General features: G+C 42.0%; 2 protein-coding genes and 1 long non-coding RNA gene across 4 annotated transcripts in view; 2 read left to right on the top strand and 1 right to left on the bottom strand.

Annotated features, from left to right (window-relative positions):
* Nucleotides 1-21,558, top strand: part of LOC119411943 (serine/threonine-protein phosphatase 6 regulatory ankyrin repeat subunit C-like) — a 1,101,338-nt gene that overhangs the window by 149,244 nt on the left and 930,536 nt on the right. The gene's annotated exons all lie outside the window — the stretch shown is intronic.
* foxp4 (forkhead box P4) overlaps nt 1-21,558 on the bottom strand; it is a 104,619-nt gene that overhangs the window by 74,118 nt on the left and 8,943 nt on the right. The window lies entirely within an intron of this gene.
* LOC119411981 lies at nt 9,245-18,338 on the top strand. The gene is made up of 3 exons (XR_005186917.1): nt 9,245-9,260; nt 13,882-13,884; nt 18,270-18,338. It is a non-coding gene; the product is annotated as an uncharacterized LOC119411981 (long non-coding RNA).

Below are 21,558 nucleotides of genomic sequence, written 5' to 3'. Positions count from 1 at the left end.
CTTGCCCAGACACTTTAACATGCGACTGCTGGTGCATTCAAACCCCCAACTCTTGCATTCGAGGACGACTGCTCTAACCACTGAGCCACAGCCGCCTCAATACACTTCACCATCACATTTTTGAAATAGATATAGCATCAAAACAATTTTTAGTCATGTTTCAGTCATGTAAAATGAAATCTTTGCACTGCGTGGACACGAGTTTTAACTTACTTTTTACCTATTACCAAAGGCAAAAGTACAATTATGTTTTTGTTTGCTGCGTTGGCAAAATCCCTCATGAACCAGTGAAAAATAAATTAGCAAAATAATAGTTTTTATGTTCTTCTACAACTGAATATTTTTGGGAATGAGCCCAATTCAAGATGGCTGCCAGAGTTAATTAAACTTAGCCAACACAAAATATCTATAACTTGTTGAATTGCACAGATTCTGAATTGACGTTTGGTGTGGTAGTAGCTGAGCAATATCTTGAACACATCCTTTAGGAGCTAAAACATCTTGTGAGGTTTTGAAACATCTCATGAGACCAAAGCGACTAGAGCTTTGTCTTTCCTTGTCATTGAATGACTTTACCGTATTTTTCAGACTATAAGGCGCATTAAGCGAAACAAGTTTGTTTTGACAGATTTTTGAGCACCGTGTACCACATAAAATCGGTTCTAGGTCAATAAGCACAACGAGAATTAATATATAAGGCTCACTGTTAATTTTTGAGAAAATTAAAGGATTTTAAGTGCGCCTTATAGTCCGAAAAATACGGTAGCTTAAAACTCTTCCATGAAAGATGGCAGGTGGAATGATCTTTTCAAGGAATGCTAGGCTTTTAATGGGTGTGGTTTTTATTATTTATTTATTTATTTATTTATTGTTACGTAAGTGGACAAGCCAGTCTGGCTCCAACAAAACACTTTTGCTTTCTCTAAAGGTAAAAAAAAATGATGTTACATGCTCTAATATATATATTTAAAAAATATAAAAACATTATTAATAATAATAATAAAAACCTTAAAGTTTCATCTGAAGTCACACAGGTACAGGTCATTGAGCTTTAATTCAGTCGTCTTGAGTGTCTTTAACCAATTCCTGTTCTGAAGTCCAGCAGCTTCTGTTCGGACCGAAACCCCGCAAACATTGAAAAACGTATGTCTTGGGTTTTACGTAACAATAAAATAAATTACAGCAATTGTAAAATATTTTCTTGTCCATCTGGAGAAATTACACCAGTTCAAAACCTCAAAATCGTCCTGCTGCATTTATTTCCTCCTCACGGACTCTCCCCTTCTGTGATTTGAAATGTGAGAACGTTATTGTGACATTTAAAGCTCATCTATTCTCCTCCTCCTTCTTCACGTTCACCCCCCACATCCCATCTACTTCCTCCTTCATCCAGACCCCCAATAGGTCGAACTGCTCCCCGAGGTAATATTATGAAACGATGCACGGCGTTGAGCGATCAGCACATCTCGTCACACAGTCCACTGACTTTGCACTTCAGGAGAAACTCCTCACATCATCACACGTTTCACGGAGCGTGAATCACCGGCCCACACTAAACCGAGCCTGAGCTGTAATGTACTGTACACCCATCTGCTTCTCACTCTTCCTCATTGACCTTATTAGCAGTGAAGGCAAAGAGAGATAAAGGCAGTTCGGGCTCGCAGGTGGACAGGGACCTAATGGGAATGTGGGGTGTGTGCAAAGCCAATGCCCTCGCTTCCAACGCAGCCAGAGCCGTGGTATGCTCGTCTAAAGGGTGTGTGCTCTGTCATATCCTGTAATGGGTGTATATAAGCTGGTGTAATGGAGGTCGGGGAGAAGGCAGGGGCATAAATCTACCCAGAAGTCTCTGATTAGGGTTATGATACACACACAGCTTTAAGTGTTTCTGGCAGTGAGGAGCTACCCGTTCTGGGGCCTGCCTCAACCCGCCGTCACTCTTTCTGCGTGTCTTTTTCTCGCACTTCCAATCTCCCTACCCTCTCCCAGCTGAACCCCTGACCTGAGAGTGTGTGCGGAGAGACATTCCCACTACCCCGAGGGGGACTGAGCGAGGGAGGGGCACAGATCAGAGAGATAAAGAATGTGTTTGGAGGAGAGGGAAATAAAAGGCCTCCTTTGCCTTTTAATTGGCATAGTGAAGAGAAGGGAAATGGGACCCAACATGTTTTCTGATGACTATGGTATATGTGTGTGCGAGTGTGTGTGTGTGTGTGTGTGTGAGACTGACATCTACCTTTGTACTATAATAGATTAGCTGACTGCAAACGCTGTCTGCATGTGTTTATGTGTGTGTCGGCTGTGATTGATGAGTGGAGAAGAGAATTAGGATGAGCCCTGTTAAGACACGTTGCTCGTTCAGAAGTTCCCGAAAATTTTAGCACCCAAAAAAAAAAATCCGAACTGTTCCTTCCCATGCACTCCTCTCTGTGTGCGTTTTGGAGTTCAGACGAGCTGATCTACAAAGCTCGGCGAGTGGGCTTCACTGTGGGCTGACTCCCGGCTTTGTCCGAGGGATTGGCTCTGTCGGATTCCTCCTGGTCACTGGCTCGTCAAAAAAAAAAAAAAAAAAAAAGGCACACAAGCCAGACCCATTTTGTGTGTGAAAAAGGTGGTGGAGGAGGGAAGCCAGTTGTGTACAGCGTGTATTTATGTGTGCAACTGTGTTTACAGCAGCTTAGTGAGATAATAAGTCTTTATCGTGTTATGCCTCATGTGGGAATATTTCCAGCAGTCCCAGAACGCCTGTTCTGTTTCCTCCGCCTTGCATCAGCTCACAGGAACGCTGCTTATTAGGCAAAGAACTGAAGGAATAAGGCTGGGAGGGAGAGGGAGGGAGAAAGGGGGGGAGGGGTTCAAGGAAAAAATGTCTGTACCAGTATCTACACTCCATCATCCATCTACTTTAATCTGACTATTGAATTATCTCTGCTGCACTCCGCTTGCTGACTTTCTCCCTCTGGTTATAGTGGCAGGTTCAGCCCTGGAAAACATTAAAGTCTTCACCCTGAAATAGAATCCACGTAGGTTGATTCCTATGATCCCTGATAGTTCAATCAATATTTGTGAACAAGAGAAACACTCTTCTAGAGGCAGAGTATCAGAGAGGCAGGAGCTCTGACCTGTTTTGTAATCAGGAGGCAGAGGTTTGAGGAGCGTCTGTTGACACTGAGTCAGTTTGTGAATTCCTGAAGTATTTAGTTGGCTGATGTATATGATAGGGCTTTTATTGAAATATAACTGCCAATCACGTATAGTTAAAAAGTAATTGTGGCTGCTGTCATTTTGTTCACACAACAACCTATTTACTGTCAGCGGAGCAGCTCACCTGAAAGCATCAGAGAGCGTCTCAGCTGCTCTGCTCTATATTTAAGCTTTGACCGCGACATGAACGCTGACATGCAAAGGCAAGATCACGGTTTAGAAAAGACAAGTTACGCACCCAAATGTTCACGCTGCTGCTCTGCAATCTGGCAAAGATCCCCCTGCTAAATAAACTCTGACATTAGCCCTGAGGGAATCTGATTTAACCCCAAACCCCAGAACAAAACCCAACTACCTATCTAATCTTCTCTTAAGTTTACATAAAAACCATTAAACAATTGCCTTCATGTGCAAAATATAAAAACAAAAATAAAATCTGGGTTGCAATATTAGCATTATTAATAATTATATAAATGCACTATGAACTACTAGAAAAACAGGCCATTCCTGTATAATCCCACTTTTAAAGTTCTCTGACACTCCTGTAGTCTTCCCTCGCAACCTTTCGCTGTACTTTTCCACGCAAGCAGATAATTAAAACAATTTAGCTAATGAGATTACCTCGTGTCTGCCAATACATGTCGAGAGGAGTTGCTCAAAACATTCCAAATGTAATTAAATGAATGAGTCCCAAACACTTCATTCATTTTCAAAGGCAATCTCCTATAACTGCAGTACTGTGAGCCTATTGCATATTTGGCTTGATCACAATTACAATGTAAATTTTAACATATTTCAGGATAAGGATCTGGTCGTGAAGGCATCAGAAACAACGTGAGCCTTGTTAAATTATAAAAATGACCCGAAAGTCTATCGAACATTTGAGTACGTCTGTTTGTTTTAGATATCTTCACAAACCATTCATGCAAAGGGGAGAACAGAAAAGAAGGAGAGCTGGAAGTGATGTTTATGTATTAACGTGAAAAAAAGCAAATGAGGAAATGTGAAAACAAAGAAAGAGAACCCCAAAGAACATCTTGCCCCATCATTTCCTGGCTGAGTTCTGCGCCTGTTTCTATGAGGAAGTTCTGTTAGCAGCAGAAAAGCAGACCGTGGATCACTCAGGTTGACTTTGAGCTAAAGCTCGCAGCTAACGGCACCACTCCAGGCTCTTTGGCTGCACGCCATCGCTAACAGGTTGGCTAACAGCAAGCGGCTAATGCTGGATGTCTGCGCCTGCCCTGGCCTGACTCCAGAGCTAACAGGTGAGCTCAGTCATCCCAAAGACAGATAGTCTTCAACTGGTTGGCTGCCTGGCTGGCGTTAAAGAGCATCAACTAACTAGATGGAGGGTCTGCATCCTTTTGGATCCAAAGAGCTATTTCTACCCTTCACTTACAAAACAAAACGTGTCTAGAGTCGCAAAACCTGCTACAGCAGTGATCGTCAACTCGTGGCTCATGGGCCACTTCAAATTTGAATTTTTTTTTTTTTTTCTTCCTGCCATTGGGGGTGACATTATAAAACAAAGTTATGTAATAAATTTTAACATTTAATATGTTTACCTTTTAGGGCTAAAGAAAAGTCAAAATTCATGCAAATAAGGGGAAAAAATGCATACCAATTTTACTAAATAAAATTTAACTCTGAAATCTGCAGGTTTTTGAGTCTTCCTTTTAATTAAAAAAATAATAATCTCACTTTAAAGTAATAAATCATACATTTAAAGTGTGTTAATTTTAGGCCATTTTGTCGGATATGTCAATGTGAGGGCAGCACGGTGGCGCAACTGGTAGAGCTGCTGCCTCTCAGCAAGCAGGTCCCTGGTTCAAATCCTGGTCCGGGGGCCTTTTGGGGTGGAGTTTGTATGTTCTCTCCGTGCATGCGTGGGTTTTCTCCGGGTACTCCGGTTTCCTCCCACAGACCAAAAACATGCATGTTAGGCTGATTGGTAACTCTAAATTGTCCCTAGGTGTGAGTGAGAGACTGAATGGTTGTTTGTCTCTATGTGGCCCTGTGATGGACTTGAGACCCGTCCAGGGTGTCCCCCGCCCCTCGCACAGTGATTGCTGGACATGGGCACCGGTGACCCCCGTGACCCAAAATGGAAGAAGCAGGTAAAATATAATGGATGGATGTCAATGGGACTTATAATATTTTTAATTGCAAAACAACTTTTGCATTTACTTTAATTGGTCTGTCTGTTTGTCTTTTATTCACCATATTTCTTCTAGGCAACTTGTCCTAAAGGTATTCTAAAGAATTTCTGGTGGATTTGAGAGAACAATTCCACTTTAAGGCCGGATGTTGTGTAAATGAACTAGCTAAAGCTAATCGTCTTTATTTTCTCTAATTTCATTTAAACATTTGCAGAAAAACTTCTAAAACTTGCCATTTCTATTTACTGTGGGTATAAAAAACAATGACTTTACATTTTGCATTATGTTCAGTCATAGCTTCAAGGAGCCGCAGACCAAGAACCAAAGAGCCACATGTGGCCCCAGAGCCGCAGGTTGCAGCCCCCTGAACTAGATGGAGAAGTAAGCACCTTTGACCTTCAGGTCGAACCTCCAGTGTGAAGCTAGCAAAGCATTTGGAAGTGCAGAAAGTGGAGCTCATGATAAGAGAAATTAATGTTTTATTTCTGTACTATAACATCACCTATATGTGCCCCCTCCCATCAATTGCCTCATCTTTGGCATTTATCTCTATTTGTTCTCCCATGTGTGAATTGTGAGCCTGCTGGTCTGCATGCAGCTCTTTGAAGACAAAGTCCCTGTTTACAGAGCCCATAAAGATTAGCCTCTCTCGGTCAGGTGGGTTTTGGAGCCATAGGTAAACACACAGCGCATTCCGCACCGGTGAGATCGCCGCATATGTGTGTATGACCGGGGCAAACACACACTCCTGCCTTCACCCCGACCCCCTTTCTTTTAGACTGCAGTAAGTGATTTACCAGCCTGCAGACTGCAGCGCCGTCGGTTAAAATTACTGGAGACTGATACAAAGATACACACAAATATTTGTAGAAGGAGCAGACTTCATGCACACCTCATTTATCTGGGCCTAAAATCACGGGTCAAACATTCTTAAAGGGATAGCTCGGTTATTTGCAGTGGAGCGCCGTGGAAAGGTTGCGAACAATTAATATCTTATCTGTTGTAGATAGCTTTGAGATAACCTCAGTTTGGGAAACAAAGAAGGTAATTCTGAGGATACTGATGAACTAACCCAAGATGCAGAATGATAGATTCCAACCAAAGATGAGGAATACAAAACGGATGCTGCTGTAAATGCCTATAAAATAGTCTTATTTTTATATATATATATATATTTGGAGACTGAAAATAAGAAGGCACCAGTTAAATTTGATATTGGCCACACTCAATCAGGTCAAAGAGAAACAGTTTCTCTAAACTGAGGTAATCCAAGGAGCTATTTACAATAGGTCTGATTAAAAACAGTGTAATCTTTCCATATAAAGCTTTTCTCAAATTATCCAAACTATCCTATTTAATGTAGAAAATGTGCTGTTTTCCTCTGCCTTCTCTTTACCCTGAGAGGTAACCATATGAATATTGCTCAGATTGTATTTAAAATAGAGGGACAGAGGTGAAGAAGAATGCAGGGCAGGGAGGAGAGGAGCAATTGAAAAAAGGCAATGTGTCTTTATTTGGATCTGAAACCAGCCGGAGAGCCTCAGAGCAATTAGCAGCTCAGTCCTACGAGAGCTCTTTATTAGAATGACCTTCACTGTGAAGGTGGGTGGGGGCAGAGAGGTGGAAAGAAAGGCAGAGAGAGGAAGGAAAAATTTGAGGAAAACACAAAATAAAAGGGCCAGTGGGGAAATGGACAAATGACATGAACAAAAAAGAAGAATTCAGTCCAAATGAGCGCACCAAGATTTAATTTTTGGGTTTGAGCGACATGCAAATGATGCAAGGTGGGAGGGGGGTTGTGATCTATTTAGAATTAGCCCTGAACGCTAGAAGTCATGAATCTGCAAACTCAAACACAATTACAAGTTTCTTTCACGTGGGATGGAAGACTTGCATGTGCATGTGAGCGCAGGTGAAGCGAAGTATAATACCCTTCTGTTAATATTGGACACATTCCTTCTATTGCCCCTGAACGCATCGCCAAGTCCTTAAATTTAATTACACGGGACAAATTATATTTTAATAAAGGACAGAACTGAGGAAGAGACAGAAAAGGTGTATGAAGTCTATAAGAAGGTAAATGTGCCACAGTAGCCTCTGGCGGAGAAATAATTCCATTTATGATCAAATTTATAGAACAAGACAGATAAAACGAGCTGATTTAATATTACTTGAAAATGAGCAACAGCAGCATACAATAAGAAAGGGTTACAATGGATAGTTTTTAAATAGTGTTGTTAGAAAAATAAAATAAATAAATATCAAAGTGGACATGATATAATTTTATACATCGGCTTTCAAGTAGGGCACTTTGCATTTCCTAGTTAATTAATAGATTGGATCAGAGCGGGTTTAATCAAATATAATTGAATACGTCCACAGTAAAAAAATATTTAAAAAAAAACAGGACAGACTTTAAAGGAGACATGTAGAGAGAATGATAGCATGTCCAGTTGTCAAATTAATTGAATTTTAGTACTTTTGAACTTGGTCCACGCTGTTTCCGAAGGTAATTAACTGGTTTTCTATCCAAAAGTGCTAAAACACGATGATGTTCCTGCGTGGTGTGTAAGGATGAACGCACAGACTGCGACTTTTTATTTTAGTTTTTAAAGCAAAATAAAAATCAACACTGCTCCGCACCAGCGACAGCATATTTCCAAATTACTGTTAGTTTTTGGGTGTCTTTTTGCTCCTTTATCCTTACTTTTGTCTTAAAGGCCACAACTAAAATATTCATAATTTCTCAGGCAGTTCTCATTGTATTAAAAAATGTCTCTTTTATAATTTATCAGAGAAAGAAAAATCTTTGTTATAGTGACAAGCCCACTAATTAATAGACATGGAAGGAACATTGAGAGTTAGAGTTCATTCTAATTTGGAGCGTGCTAATATTAATAGAATAATTTATGGTGTAGTATAAATAAATTAATAGGGTAATGCGTTTGAAAAAGAGATGCCTTCGGTTCAATTTAGGAGAAAACAGCAAAAAGGAAATGTCTGGCTTTTGGACAAGGACATTAATAACAGAGTTCTTTCAGCAGAACAAAAAAGGAAGAGACAAACTAAACACGGAGTGTTCACTTTTAAAATGCATCAATATTTCAGTTTGCCGATAAAAATTGGATGAGCAACACTTGTATTTCCCGCCTTTTGTATTTTTATTTGCAGTTAAAGGACTTGTTTAGTGGGAGATTTGTGCCGCATCTGCAAGATGTTGCTATGTATAGTTAAATTTTTTATTATTTAAATGAACTATTCTTATTGACTTTATGTAAACAAAGGGCTGTGTTTCAGGCGCAGGGATAAAGGAAGAGAGACTGAATCATTACCATCCTTATTACCCCTCATTAAAACACACCCATTAGAAAGACGTTTCTGTGTGTGCGCGCGCGCTTGCACGCATGTGACGGAGCATGTGCACATGCTCGCTCCGGGTGCTCCCGATGTGCACGTGTGCATCCCCATGCAAAAGTGACACACAAGAAAAGAACAATATAATTGGAGAAATGTACGCAGTAATAATAGGTATTCACAAAATGATAATTCATATTAAACAGAGTGCACAAAGTCAGCCTCATTTGCATGTTTTAGATTATATGCATTTCAAAAGTAATTTCCGCAGGGCATATGAATGACATTAATTCCCGAGCGGGTTCTGCTATAGACCTCAAACTATCAAACACTCAAACATTTAACAGATGAAAAAAAAGAGGGAGCTGGAGCCTTGGCAAGGGGAGATTTCAAGGTTAAAGTATTTGAATGTTAATTTTAAACTTCTGTCTTGGTTTGTTTAAAGTTGCTCTGCAGTCAAACTAAGAAATCAGCTTTTAACGAACCACAGATTACTTCTGTACTGTTTTTCAACAGTACGAGTGCATGTGTGTGTGTGTGTGTGTGTTTCCTGTACCAGTCCGAGAAAGACACTTTTCCTTCTAATCCATCATCATTTCCTTCCCAATGGGGCCCAGACTGGTGTGACACACTTTGTGAGTCATGTGATTGTGTCACTCCAGAGGCAGAATAACTCAATCCAGCAGAGGGAAAAGACAGATTCCAACAGACCACGTTGACTTTCGCAGACTGATAAAAGCAGGGAAGGAAAAAGTGAGAAAATGGATGCGAGAAAGGATGTGGCCGGGGAGGGGACAGGGTCAATGGGAGGAGCAGGAGACAGAGGGTTCCCTCTCCTGGTCTCCTCATGCTGAGAGGAAGACCTCAGGGCAGGAAACAGACTGGATGAATGTACGATTCCAGTGGAAAAACTTGGAATTCCACGAACAACATTCTTCTCTTATTAGGGAATCTGCTTTGCAGACATATGTCTGATAGATATACAGTCATATAGTGCCTGGACGTGCACGTCTGTCAGACAGAGACGCACACACTATCAAGATGTTGTCCACCTGTTAGTCTCGCAAGGATCTGGCAAACACACAAATGCAAAGTTAGAGATGGGGGAGGTGGGGGGAGCCAAAGGGCTCAGCATGTCTGGGTCTTGTTTGTGGTTTGCCTTCATTTGTAAACAGAGCTGCTGCTGCTGCGAGTACGTTAACATGTCATTACCTCATTACGAATTGATGGCTTTAGCACGGAGGATTCAAGCTGTTTTGTTTGTGAGCGCTCAGCGACTGATGCTGTACAAACACAACAACCGCAAAACATACACTTTCTGAAGTAGAGACCTATAAAACGCTGTTTCACAGTAACGAAGGCAGCACTTTGATGCAGTGGCGTAGTCTATGTGATACGCGGACATACGGAGTACGCCCACTAGAAAAGCTCAAGAATTTCAGTATACCCACTTAAAAGTGCCCAATGATACATGACATATCATTAGGCACGTGTCATTTATATGTTAAACGGAAGTTAAACACTTACGTAACAATCTATCTGTATGCAGCGCTTGTTTATTACATTTGTTTATCCAGTGAATTATTGTAAAATTGTGTACTTAATACTTGAACGTGTTTTGCTTTGATACCGTTTTATAAATTTTACATGTTTTTAATACAAAGCTAACTGTTGTACAAAGTTTGTTGTACATTTATTCAAACATAGGCATCAGAGAAATTTGTAAATGTTCAATATGCTTAAAAATCACAATAAATTGACGACTACATTGTACAAAGTACTAACCGGTGTACATTGGTTTCTTAACACAGTATAACCAGTACAAAAATGTAGACTACACCACTGTTTTGATGGGCATTTTCAGCACGGTCAGCCATGATTCCTCGCCTTGTCCCCAACTTTTTTATTTTACTTGCTGATGTTAAGCACTCAATGATTTGATGTAAGCAGAACTTAAGAGTTAACAGGTGGGGGGTGGGGGCATATTTTGGGCCTGGGAAACATATTTATTTTCTCACTGGTTCTTTTGCCCACTTTTCATTTATTTCCCAGCCAGTCACAGCGAATCTGTTCATCTGAGAAGAACAAGCAGCAAAGGCAAAGAGGATTAAATTCTAAGAGGCGCTGTCGTGCACAGACACACGGACCGATTTAATGTGCCACAGGGCAGCTGTGGGGTGCACGTATCGAACCAGATCTGTCTGTCTTAACTAAATGACCATCAGGGTGCAGGGCTCTCCGCTGGTCTGCTCTGCTTTATCGATACGCCGCTGCTTGGCCCTATTCAGCTGCAAAGAGCTTCCCCACGGCTGCGGCTCAACACCGGATCAATGTCACGAGGAAATGGAGACAAACTACTGCTAAACAGACCGGCCCCTGCGTGGTAGGCTCGCAACTGTACCAGCTCCCCCGGGCTCAGATCGTTCCGCTAATGGAGGCCTCCGCTGAGGCCCCCGAGGGCCCCTAACCACCAAACAGGACCCCGAGGATTCACATAAACCCCCACATCCTCTCCCTTTTTGTTACCTTCCTCATCTCTCGGCTGTTTCTCCATCCACACGTTTGTATCGACCTCCTCCTCTTTAATCAGAAATGGCACTAACACCGTCCGTTTATTTCAACTAGTGACTGCAGAAGTGAGCTCAACTGTTTGAAGTTGTAAAAACCAAACGAGGGAAAGTCTCTCTCAGCCTCTCACTGCACAGTGCTGGGATTCTTCATTACATGACTCTTGACTAGTCATTTTCCGGCATTTGTCTTCTGTAATAACACTGGTAATAGAAAGGGATGGGAGGAAAAAAGCGATGGAAAGAACCTGCATATTTGTCATTTCAGATTGTTTACTTTTTTCACGGTAAATTGATTTTTACATCTCCTGTTACTGGAAGCTTTGCGGGCTCGACTGCCAGGCCTGTCTGACTCTTGACTTGCCTGCCAAACCCATCCACGGGCTTTATGACCTGGTTCTCTGGAGGACTTTTAAGGCTTTCAAATAGCGAGCCATTTCAATGATACAATGCTGCTTTTGTCTTAACCTCCTTTGTTGTTCTTTTTTCTCTTTTTCTCACTCTCTGCTGACTCTGTCCTTTCTTTCCTGTACTTTTCATCTCTTGTTGCCAAATCCTTATTGGCCAAGCGCTGGTCATAAAGACCAGGGTCTTATTCTTGCTGTCCCTGTTTGTTTGCAGAAGTTGGATTTGTTGCATCAGGCTGAAGGAAACCCAAAGCCCTCCAGCTGACATTTAAGGCCTGCTGTGGGGCAAGCCCAGTTGAAGCTGCTACAGTTGCACTGCGGTAGCTGGGCGGTGTACTGTGGTTCAAGTCTTCCAGGATTTTGGTGGGACTGAGGTTTGCCTGAAGGGACCTCCAGTGAGCCAGGCAGCAGGCCTGAGCTAAACTGAGGACAGAGCCAAGAATAGTCCTGAGTACAGAGGGCAGGCCTAATGGTGTGTTTGCAAGGGGAAACCTAAACAAAATGGCCTGAATTGAAGGGCCGGTTCGGGCCAGATGCTGCAGAACAAAAGAAAACACACAAACACATGAAAAACATACAGCGAGGAGCAATGGCTGAAATAGACTTGCGGCAAAAGACCTGCATCTTGTTCATCCAGACCAAGGTTGGGTCATCAACCTCAGCAGAACACACGTGAGGACATCTGCTCAGAACCTCTTGGTGTGTGTTTTTGTGTGTGCGCTGCTTGTGCAAACCAAGCTTCCACGACATCCCTTCCATATTCACACTAATGAGAGAAAACGGCCAGGAAACCTCTTCTGTAATTACTCCCTGAGGAGCGAGGTTTCAGCATGGCCATGGCGCATGAACACACACACACACTTAGCACACACTCTTGCTCATAAAACACAAAAATATACAATATGATGAAACATCTGAAACAGCACGATGCTGACATTTAAGTGTGTTTACCTGTTCTGCATGGGGACACGTAAATTGTCATGATGGAAAATTTGAGGGCATCTGCTAATTAGGATTGTGTCAAACAGGTAATTGTGTGTGTCTGAGTGTGTGTGTGTGTGTGTAGCAAAAGACATTTTATAAACAAACATTAACACTATTGATGTTAGAGTCTGATTTTTTCTGCTAGAAGAAGCTCCTGTTGGTGCATGTGATTGTGTGAATCAGCAGGGTGACACTAAAATGCACATTTTATGACATCCATGAAGTCAATGGCTTTATGAATCTGCCTTTTTTGTCACACTACATCACTTCTGGCCTTTTTGGATTAAAAAATAAAAAGTCTTGAAACAATTCATAATCTGCATCGACGAAGCATCAAACTCACACACCACGTTTGCTTAAAGTACAAAAGTGCAGCAAAAACGCGACAAAGTTAGGCCCTATCTGAGAGTGAACTGTTGAAGAAGGAGTCTTTGAGGTCCACGCACACACGTGCATGCACGCTCCTTGCCCCGGTGTTTGTGGTGGCGAAGCCCAGCTGGTAACATCTGGATGTATTTTAAAACTGTTTACGTTTCCAAAATGCTGAAAAACCTGAAGAAGAGAGACAGAGCTCTGAAAAACACTGCAGGTGCCAGGAGTAATAAAAACAGGAGAGCAAAGCCTGAAATGAAGATTGTTTAAAATCTATCACAGAGGAGTCAGATTGCACACACACATACACACACACGCGCGCTTATAATGGCCAACTGGAGTCGCTGCCATGTTCTTAGTCCAACAATAACTGACATCTGGCTGCAGACGCTCCATCTGAGTTTTGTCCCTTCAAGCTTTCCATACTGGTTCAAAAGAAAACCGAGACCTGCATCTCTAGTAGTCACCAGCTGACAACCAGTCTTACGCACTCACCGCCACACACCGCAAAGCAATTTCCTCCGACACACAAACAGACGCGCACGCACACTCAAAACAGCTGCATTTCCATTTTACTTCCCCTAAATGACGAAAACACAAAAATAGTTGGATTTCATTCAGTCTAATCAAACTTGACATGGGGAACAGCTCTGGGAGATGACGTCAACGACCGAGACGCTCATGCACGCACGCACACACGCACACGCAGAGGAGTGGGAGCGTCCATAGGATGTAATTTTAGTGATTGGGTGTAATTTACCAGTGCAAGTTGAAACCAGACAGGGCAACCGGAGAGATTCGTTGCTAGATCAAAAATGAGCAATGCACATTGAGGCGGTGCACGACACACACACATACACACACAGGCCGACATAACCTGAAATTTTACTCAGGTCACAGTGGCTTTAGATGTGTTACATTAAGTGGATGTGCCTAATTTTACAAGAAACTCAAATGTGTCTCACGAAAAGTGTTCATGGGATCATTTTAATCCACATAGGTATGCCACTTTCCCATGGCCCACCATAATCCCAACACACGCACACACAAACACACAGGGGAGATTATTAAAGCAACCTCGTGGCACTTGAAGGGTTTTTTTTTTTTTTTTTTTGATGGATTTAACATCAAGCATGACTGTTAACTTTTAGGACTCAAACGACTTGGAGTGACTGCTGAGAAAAACAGAGCTCTTAGCCAGACGCTCACGGATCACATGACAACTGGGCCACAGCAGCACGGACCCCTGGGAAAAAGAAAAGGCACAGCGCCATCGCTTAGATCACAGAGCGCCAGCCGCCGCGCTGTAATGACGCTGTGCAGATATATCATATTTAGATATGAATATACCATTCATGCGCACAGAAAGTTGAAGTGGATTTGGCTTTGAATATGCACATCACAGTCAAGTGGTTAAAGGAAGAAAAAGGAGATAATCACTGTGAAATAAATTAAACCTATTAAGAGGAACGTATGCTCAAGGTGACATAAGAAATTAATTTGGCTCAACTATTGAGACCCATACCTCCACCCCGCTATAGGATTTCTACCAAACTAATTACCACACTCCACTTTCAGAAATAATAAGGAAAGTACTTAATAGGTTAGGATTCACCCCTGCATTCATATGTCCATTTAACATCCCTGCTTTTATGCCCACACACCCCTGCTTTTAATGCAATTTCACATCCACAATTTAAAGTAGAGGAAAGAATTATATTTCAAGCAGCGTCAGGATTAGAATACAGAAGCAGCGGTATTAAAAATCTGGTTTCCGTGTGTGTGCGCCAAGTGTTTCGGAGCGGCTGAAGAGTTAAAGATGTTAAATGTTTTTTTGTCGCAGTGAAGTACAACTGAGAAATTACAACAAAACCCACAGATCTGTGATTAGTCTTCTCTCGCTGTATATTAATATTTTCCCCCTTTTCTCTGTTTGAAGCTGCTTAGAAGTTTAATTTTTAAACAGACTACAGATAGGAAAAGACCCCCCCCCAAAGTGCACACTCCTGCTTCAGCATCAGACGTCTGTTTATCTAGTCAGCAATTCGCTCCAATTAGAACAACTTCCACATGCAACTATTTCAGCTCAAACATATTTTTAAATTTAAATTACTTTTTTGTTTTTTTTATCCCCTAACTTAGCAGAGAATTAACATTTTACCTGCCCTCCTGAGGCTAAAATGTATATAGGGCAAAGTCAAAAGGCCTCTTTTGTTCATTAACAATGCAGCACAAGTTACGCAAAACCTAAAAATAAATAAAAAAAATAGGACATGTCCTTTTAAACTATGATCGAGATTGTGTTTTTACATGAATTTAAATGCAATTAACTTTAATTTTTGCATTTCTGAATTTTTTTTTTTTAAATTTTTAATAGCTTTGTTTTTTTTTAGCTTTATGCAGTTTGTCCCTGCCACCATAATACCCATTCGTTGAACCAATCAGCTGATATTTAACTTAAAAAGTAGATGACAGACAGACTGTCAGAATAAAACAAAGGATTTAATATTCAAAAGTAAATCAAAGATATTTGCTTGCTTCGGAGCTTTTGTAGTTTGTAGATTACAATTTTCATCTTGTCTTCTTTTTCTTTTAGACGAGTGAGTGAGAGCAAAAACACAGAGGAAGAAATAAATGGTATTTATTTACGCTAATGGGAAACGAACTTAAACGAAAACGAGAACTCGAGAAAGTAATGTTGCTTTGGAGCAAAAATGGCTAATTGGGAAAAAACAAGAAAGATCCAATGCTGAAACAAGGATTAAAATCAAAAAAGTACATTTATACTTTTATTGTTTTCCTCTTGTTTATCCGTTCCTTCAGTTCATCCACTGTTTTAAACAGACGAGAGCTCTTTTTTCCAAACTGTGTTTGTAACGATGGCTCCTTTTGCCTTTGCAGTAACATTAGTATGACTATTGAAACAACATGTGGCCCACACTGCACACACACACACACACACACACAGGTATTTGGTGGCCTTTTAACCTTTGAAAATGATGTAAAATGAATGCTCATAACAGCTATGCAGATAAAACTTATCGGAGGCAGGTAGCAGAATTAGTTGAGTTAAGATAGCATCAGTGCATGGCTCCTTTCACTATCAGTGACCAGCGCAACAACCTACATGGACACTGGGTGGGCTGCTCTAATAATTCAAGACAAATGTATCTGCTGTTCAAAATGCATGCAGCGGCCTGTAACAATTAGATGCACAGCTTCTGCCCAGTACAGCACCTCACCAGAAACTTTTATTATACAGAGATACCCATCACTTAGATTAAACTCTGATTCTCCTTCTGCGGTAAACGCACACCCTGACACACAAAAGCCTCGTTTTAACACACAGAAATAGCAGCACATTATAAAAACAGCCCTGTCACTCGCTGATCGGTATCAGGACAAGTCAAACTGCGATAAAGTCACTCTACAACTACGGCAATCGATGGAAGTAATTTATTTACCTCACAAGGCAATTTCTGCTCTGTCTTCAGAGAGGAGGCGAGAGGGAGGGAGGAGGAGGAGGAAGGAGGAGAGGAAGATTTGGCAAGCATATGTGAGCCGTGTGTAAATTAATTTAGCAGCAGTGAGATCCAGAGCCATGTATGAGTCCATAAAACAAGAGGAGGTTAAAGCAGCTCACATCATGCACACACACACACACACACATGCATGCATCAGGCAATGGTCCAACACCAAAACCACTTCTTCCAGAGAGCGAGAGAGACACACAAGATGAGTGACGTCATCTCTGTTCCATAAGTGTGATGTGTCCTCCCGGGTTGGCACTAAAAAAACGGGGAAAAATAAAAGTTAAGGAGTTCTTTCTTATCTTTTTTTTTCATGCTTTCTCTTCATTCAGAGGCAAAACACACACACACCAGAGAGAGGCCTGTCCATGGTCCTTGACTTCAGCTCAGTGAAATAAAAGGCACTTAACTAAGCCTCGGTGATCGATACAAACACTGCTGCTGGCTGGTTTTCACACACGTCCACACACACAGGCAGACACACACTTACCCTGCCTCCTCAGATGCTCATGCATATGCATGTTCATTGTGATTTATGCATCCTGGCTGGGGTGGGGGGTGGGGGGTGAGCCTATCTGAGAGCAAGGCCAAAGCACAGGTCAACTCATTTGTAAATTAGTTGCCTATTTATGAATCTGTACATACGAGTGTATATGTGCACATCCGTCGATGTTTGCGTCTATAAATCGAGGCGCGTGCAGAAGTGAGCGGAGGTCAACCTCAAAAAGAGGCTCATAATCACCGCCGCGTCTTCATTTCTTTAAATGTATTGAATTATTTCAAGCTTTTGGTCTTGGTGTGTGTAAATCACACAAGTTCTCCACAATGAGTTGGTGTCTGTCCACAATGTGTGCATGTGTGTGTTCCCGGTCTCGTCCACTTCTGCCAGCGTGCACTTTGACCCCACTCTTTGCTACAGGAAGTCACCCAGCTTGGTGACCTTTCTTATTATTACACCCAGGGTAGGTGGAGGGGAGGCGTCCTCAGAAAACACCTTCCATCAGAGAAGCTGTCAGTTGATGGGGTCCCTACGGTTACTTCTCTCCTGTATGCACTGCATTATGGGTAAAAAAAACAAGACTCCACCTGAAGAGGTGTTAGGGGTTAAACATGCTATAATTTGTGGCATAATCTGAGAACATCACCTTCTGCACGCATGAAGCAGGGATATAAAAAAAACTGTGTGCACTCCTTTGTGGATATTCAGTGGTTTTGCTCCTCCCACCTCCTCTGAACAACAGATTTGGGCTAATAGGGCAGCTGCATGTCCCTCCTCCTCCTAAACCCTTCCACCCCGTCTTCCCTTACAAAAAAAATCTAGAAGAAAGCCCATATTTTTTAAAGCAGACATGAATGGAAAAGTTAAGACTGTTCAGTTGTTCTTTCTAAAATTGTTCAAAAGACTTGACTTTTAAAAAAAAAAGATGCAAATGAAGGGAAAAAAAAAACGTGTTTCAAAAAAGCAAGGAAAAAAGAATCCTCGCATTAAACGGCCGGCAACAATAGCTCTAGTTAATACATTGGGTAATACTTTTGATAAACCACAGCTAGTGGGTGAACATACAAATTCGAAAACAAAATAAAACGTTGCACGCTGTTGCAGCACAGAATAAAAAAATAAAAATAAGTCTACCAGGGGAAAGAGTATCGAGATAAAACGCCTCAAACACACACAACCAATCCCTTGTGGAGTGTGTAAACGAGCTCATGGAGATGCTTCAATAGATTGTAAACTACCGGTACTGTGTGTGTGTGTGTGTGTGTGTCCAATGCACGAGACAGCAGGGTTTGACCCTTGTGTGTGTTCTTGTGTCTGAAAGTGTTACTTTGTGTGAACGTGTGTAACTTGAGCCAAACTGTAAGCCATATGCCACTTTAATGCTGATGCCAGACCCCCCCCCCCCCCCATTTGTACCAGCCATGCACGGCACACACATGCCCTCTCATAAACACACTGGCACGTACCCACGCAAGCTCCCCCGTATAAAAAGCGAGCCCCTCCACTTCATTAGGAAAGTAAACACAAGTGCTGTCTGAAGTGGCTAATTAGAGACTAATTACTCCCTGCTCGTTACTAATGCAAATTAGATTATGCTGCTTAACTTCCTCGTGTCCACAACGCGGCTGTTAATTGAGGCCTTTTGAAATTAAATTACCCGCTAATTAGCATATCAAAACCATTAATTCTGAGCAAAGAGGAGGGGGGGAAAACAACAACAAATGCCAAGTTTTGCTAATGAGTTTTGCTAATTGAATATGTGCGCTCATTGCAAGGCGTTTGTGCCAGGAATACCTATTCAGCTGATCAGCTGGTGTGGGTCTGCGTGTGTGTGAGCAGCCGGGAAGAAACTGCATCATAAGAGCGACATATAATTAAAGGAGCTGTTCCATCTCTCCAAATGCTTTGTCAATATTTCCCTCTGAACGCGCAGCTCCACTGATGTTCAGCGCGCAGGGAGCGAGGGATACAGAAAGGGAGAGGCGTGTGAGAGGGGATGGATGTTCATCTCATGAGAAGCTGAAGAGCCACTGGATGTGATGTGTGTGCATGTGTGTGTGTTATAGTAGCATGTGAGCTCGGTTTGTCCAGACTGTAAGCCTCCTTTGAAGTTAAGAACCTTATCTCTCTGATGCTGTGCAAAAGCTCTGGACCCCAAGCCGGCTCTGTCTTTGTGGTCCCTTCTCACTTACAAAACCTGTCCAATTAGGAAAACACACACACACAAACTCACACACGCTCACATGCATTTTACAGCCTTTTGCAAAGAAATCTGATCTCCACAATTTCGTTTTGTTCACATGATTTCAAACTTTTCAGTGAGCTTATTTACAATTTGAGCTTTAAACAAGGAAATGCAAAAGACGAGGAATGATTTGGCCGATTGATCTGGTGACTGAATACTTAAACCATTCATATAAAGATCTTATTTAAGCTTTAAATGTAAAACGAGCAAAAAAAAATGTGATTTAGGACAACGCTTCTTTACGTTTCCTAAACATCCTTTGAAAATCCCCACCTTATTGAAGTTTCAGCTTATTACTTTTTTCCAGCTCTCATTTCATTAGCCGTGTAATGGCAGATGAAAAACAGAACTGGTAAAATTGAGAGGTAGCCATACAAAAAAAAAAAAAAAAAATCATGATAATTAGATGTAAAGATATTATAATTCTTTTAACGTGATGCATAGAAACTGCTGCTTGACAATATTTGCCCTAATTGCTGGAATTATCATATTAACTAGTTACCATTTGGGTAAGTCGATTAAAAAAATTGATTATTCGTCTATTTCTTTTAGGACTTTCTTAATCAAAATCTAACATCCTTGAAAAATTAATTTGAAGCCGTTTCTTATCAGTTAATTAAATCGGGTTGGAAGTCTTTTTTTTTTTTCTCTCGTTCGAGCCGTGATTAGAACGGTTCTGTTCTTTTCTGTTCAGACACCATGACGTTCGAGGGGGGAACTTTTCACTGTCTCATCAAACATTCACAACCACAAGAATAGGACTTCTTTGAAGGGCCTGCCGCCTTTTTTTCTTCCTCTTTTTCCTCCAAACCTCTGCTTTTCTGATAAATTGTGCCATACCCAATGGATCTTTCTCTCTCGTTAACACATTCTCATTAACGTACAGAGAAAGCGAACGGAGAGGGGAGGAGGGGAAAGGGGGAAGAGAAAAGAACCGGGTGCTGAGGGGAGGTGCACTTGGGGGGGGGGGGGGGGTTTACATGAGAGGTGGGAAGAATAGGGCAGAGAAAAGCTGAATCAATGGCAAAGATAAAGTCAAAAAGAGAAAGGAATACACTGACAAATTTTAGTATTCAGTGATGAAACATAAATAGAAAGATAACACACACACAGACGCACAACGTTGCCTAGGTGACAGCCTTGGGATGACCTGAGACTAAACAACTAGCCAGGAGCCAAAGCAAGACCTGCTGTTCACTGAAAGTCCACCCAGAACCATCTTCCCTGTGTCTCATTGAATCCAGATGTTCTGAGAGCCGAACATCAGCATTTCATCAGATCTTCATGATGGACGCAACTTTCACCTAATTCTTCATCAATGTTCAGCCTTAAAAAAAAAAATGATATATCAGATCTTGACGTGCTCCTCCGAAAAATAGCTTTCTATTCCTGGAATAAGACTAATTACGTAGCCACGCCCCCTGGGAGAGAACACCCCGCCACTCACCCCCACCCACCCACCCCCGTCCTGAAGGGGAGACGGAGACAGCCATTGGCATCAGTGGAGTATAACTTTGTCTTTTTCGCTTTTCCAGCAAGCAGCAGAGCAGAACAGATACAGTGCACTCCACTCTTCTGTCCATCCCAGACTCCTTGGGGAGGAATGGGAGGATTGGAAGGAGTGAAGGGGGAATGGGTGGGGGGGTCAAAAGGAAAATCAGTGAGGAATAAGAACAGTGTGACAAGTCTCTCTGATTGGATAATGAATTGAATGATTACAAGAGCCTGGCTGGTAAGGTTGGGCAGAAATCTCAGTTCATCAGCCAGGCAGCCCGCTCCCTCATCAACCAATCAACACCCCCCCCCCCCCCCCCCCCCAAAAAAAAAAAAAAAAAACTGGTTCCAGTCTTTTTCTGAATTTTCTTCCATCTTTCTGTCTATATTTTTTCCTCCTGCAACACATTTAGTCGGTCTTTGCTACAGCTGCCCTCGTCTCTCTCTGGGAGACAGAGAATTCTCAAAGCCACAATTACCACACAGAACTATCAATTTCCCCTTCAATTAACCCTGTGGGAAGAGAGGGGACGACGGAGAGCAAGGGGGGGAGCGATGAAGGGAGGAAATGTTCAAATCTGGAATAAAGATGGCCACCTCAGTCCGGCCACCCAACCCTCTGGTGCGTCCCACCTTTAGGGTACAGTCATGTGTTGGTGGGGGGGGGGGGGGGGGACAACACTCCGGGATGAACTCGACCCCGACATCAGAGGCTGAACAAGTTACAATACAGCATGCCCCCC

Source organism: Nematolebias whitei, chromosome 7 (assembly GCF_014905685.2).
Source record: "Nematolebias whitei isolate Nwh7 chromosome 7, NemWhi1, whole genome shotgun sequence".
In the NCBI taxonomy this organism is placed as follows: Eukaryota; Metazoa; Chordata; class Actinopteri; order Cyprinodontiformes; family Rivulidae; genus Nematolebias; species Nematolebias whitei.
Note: the sequence above shows the minus strand (reverse complement) of the source record. Positions and strands in the feature narration are given on the sequence as shown.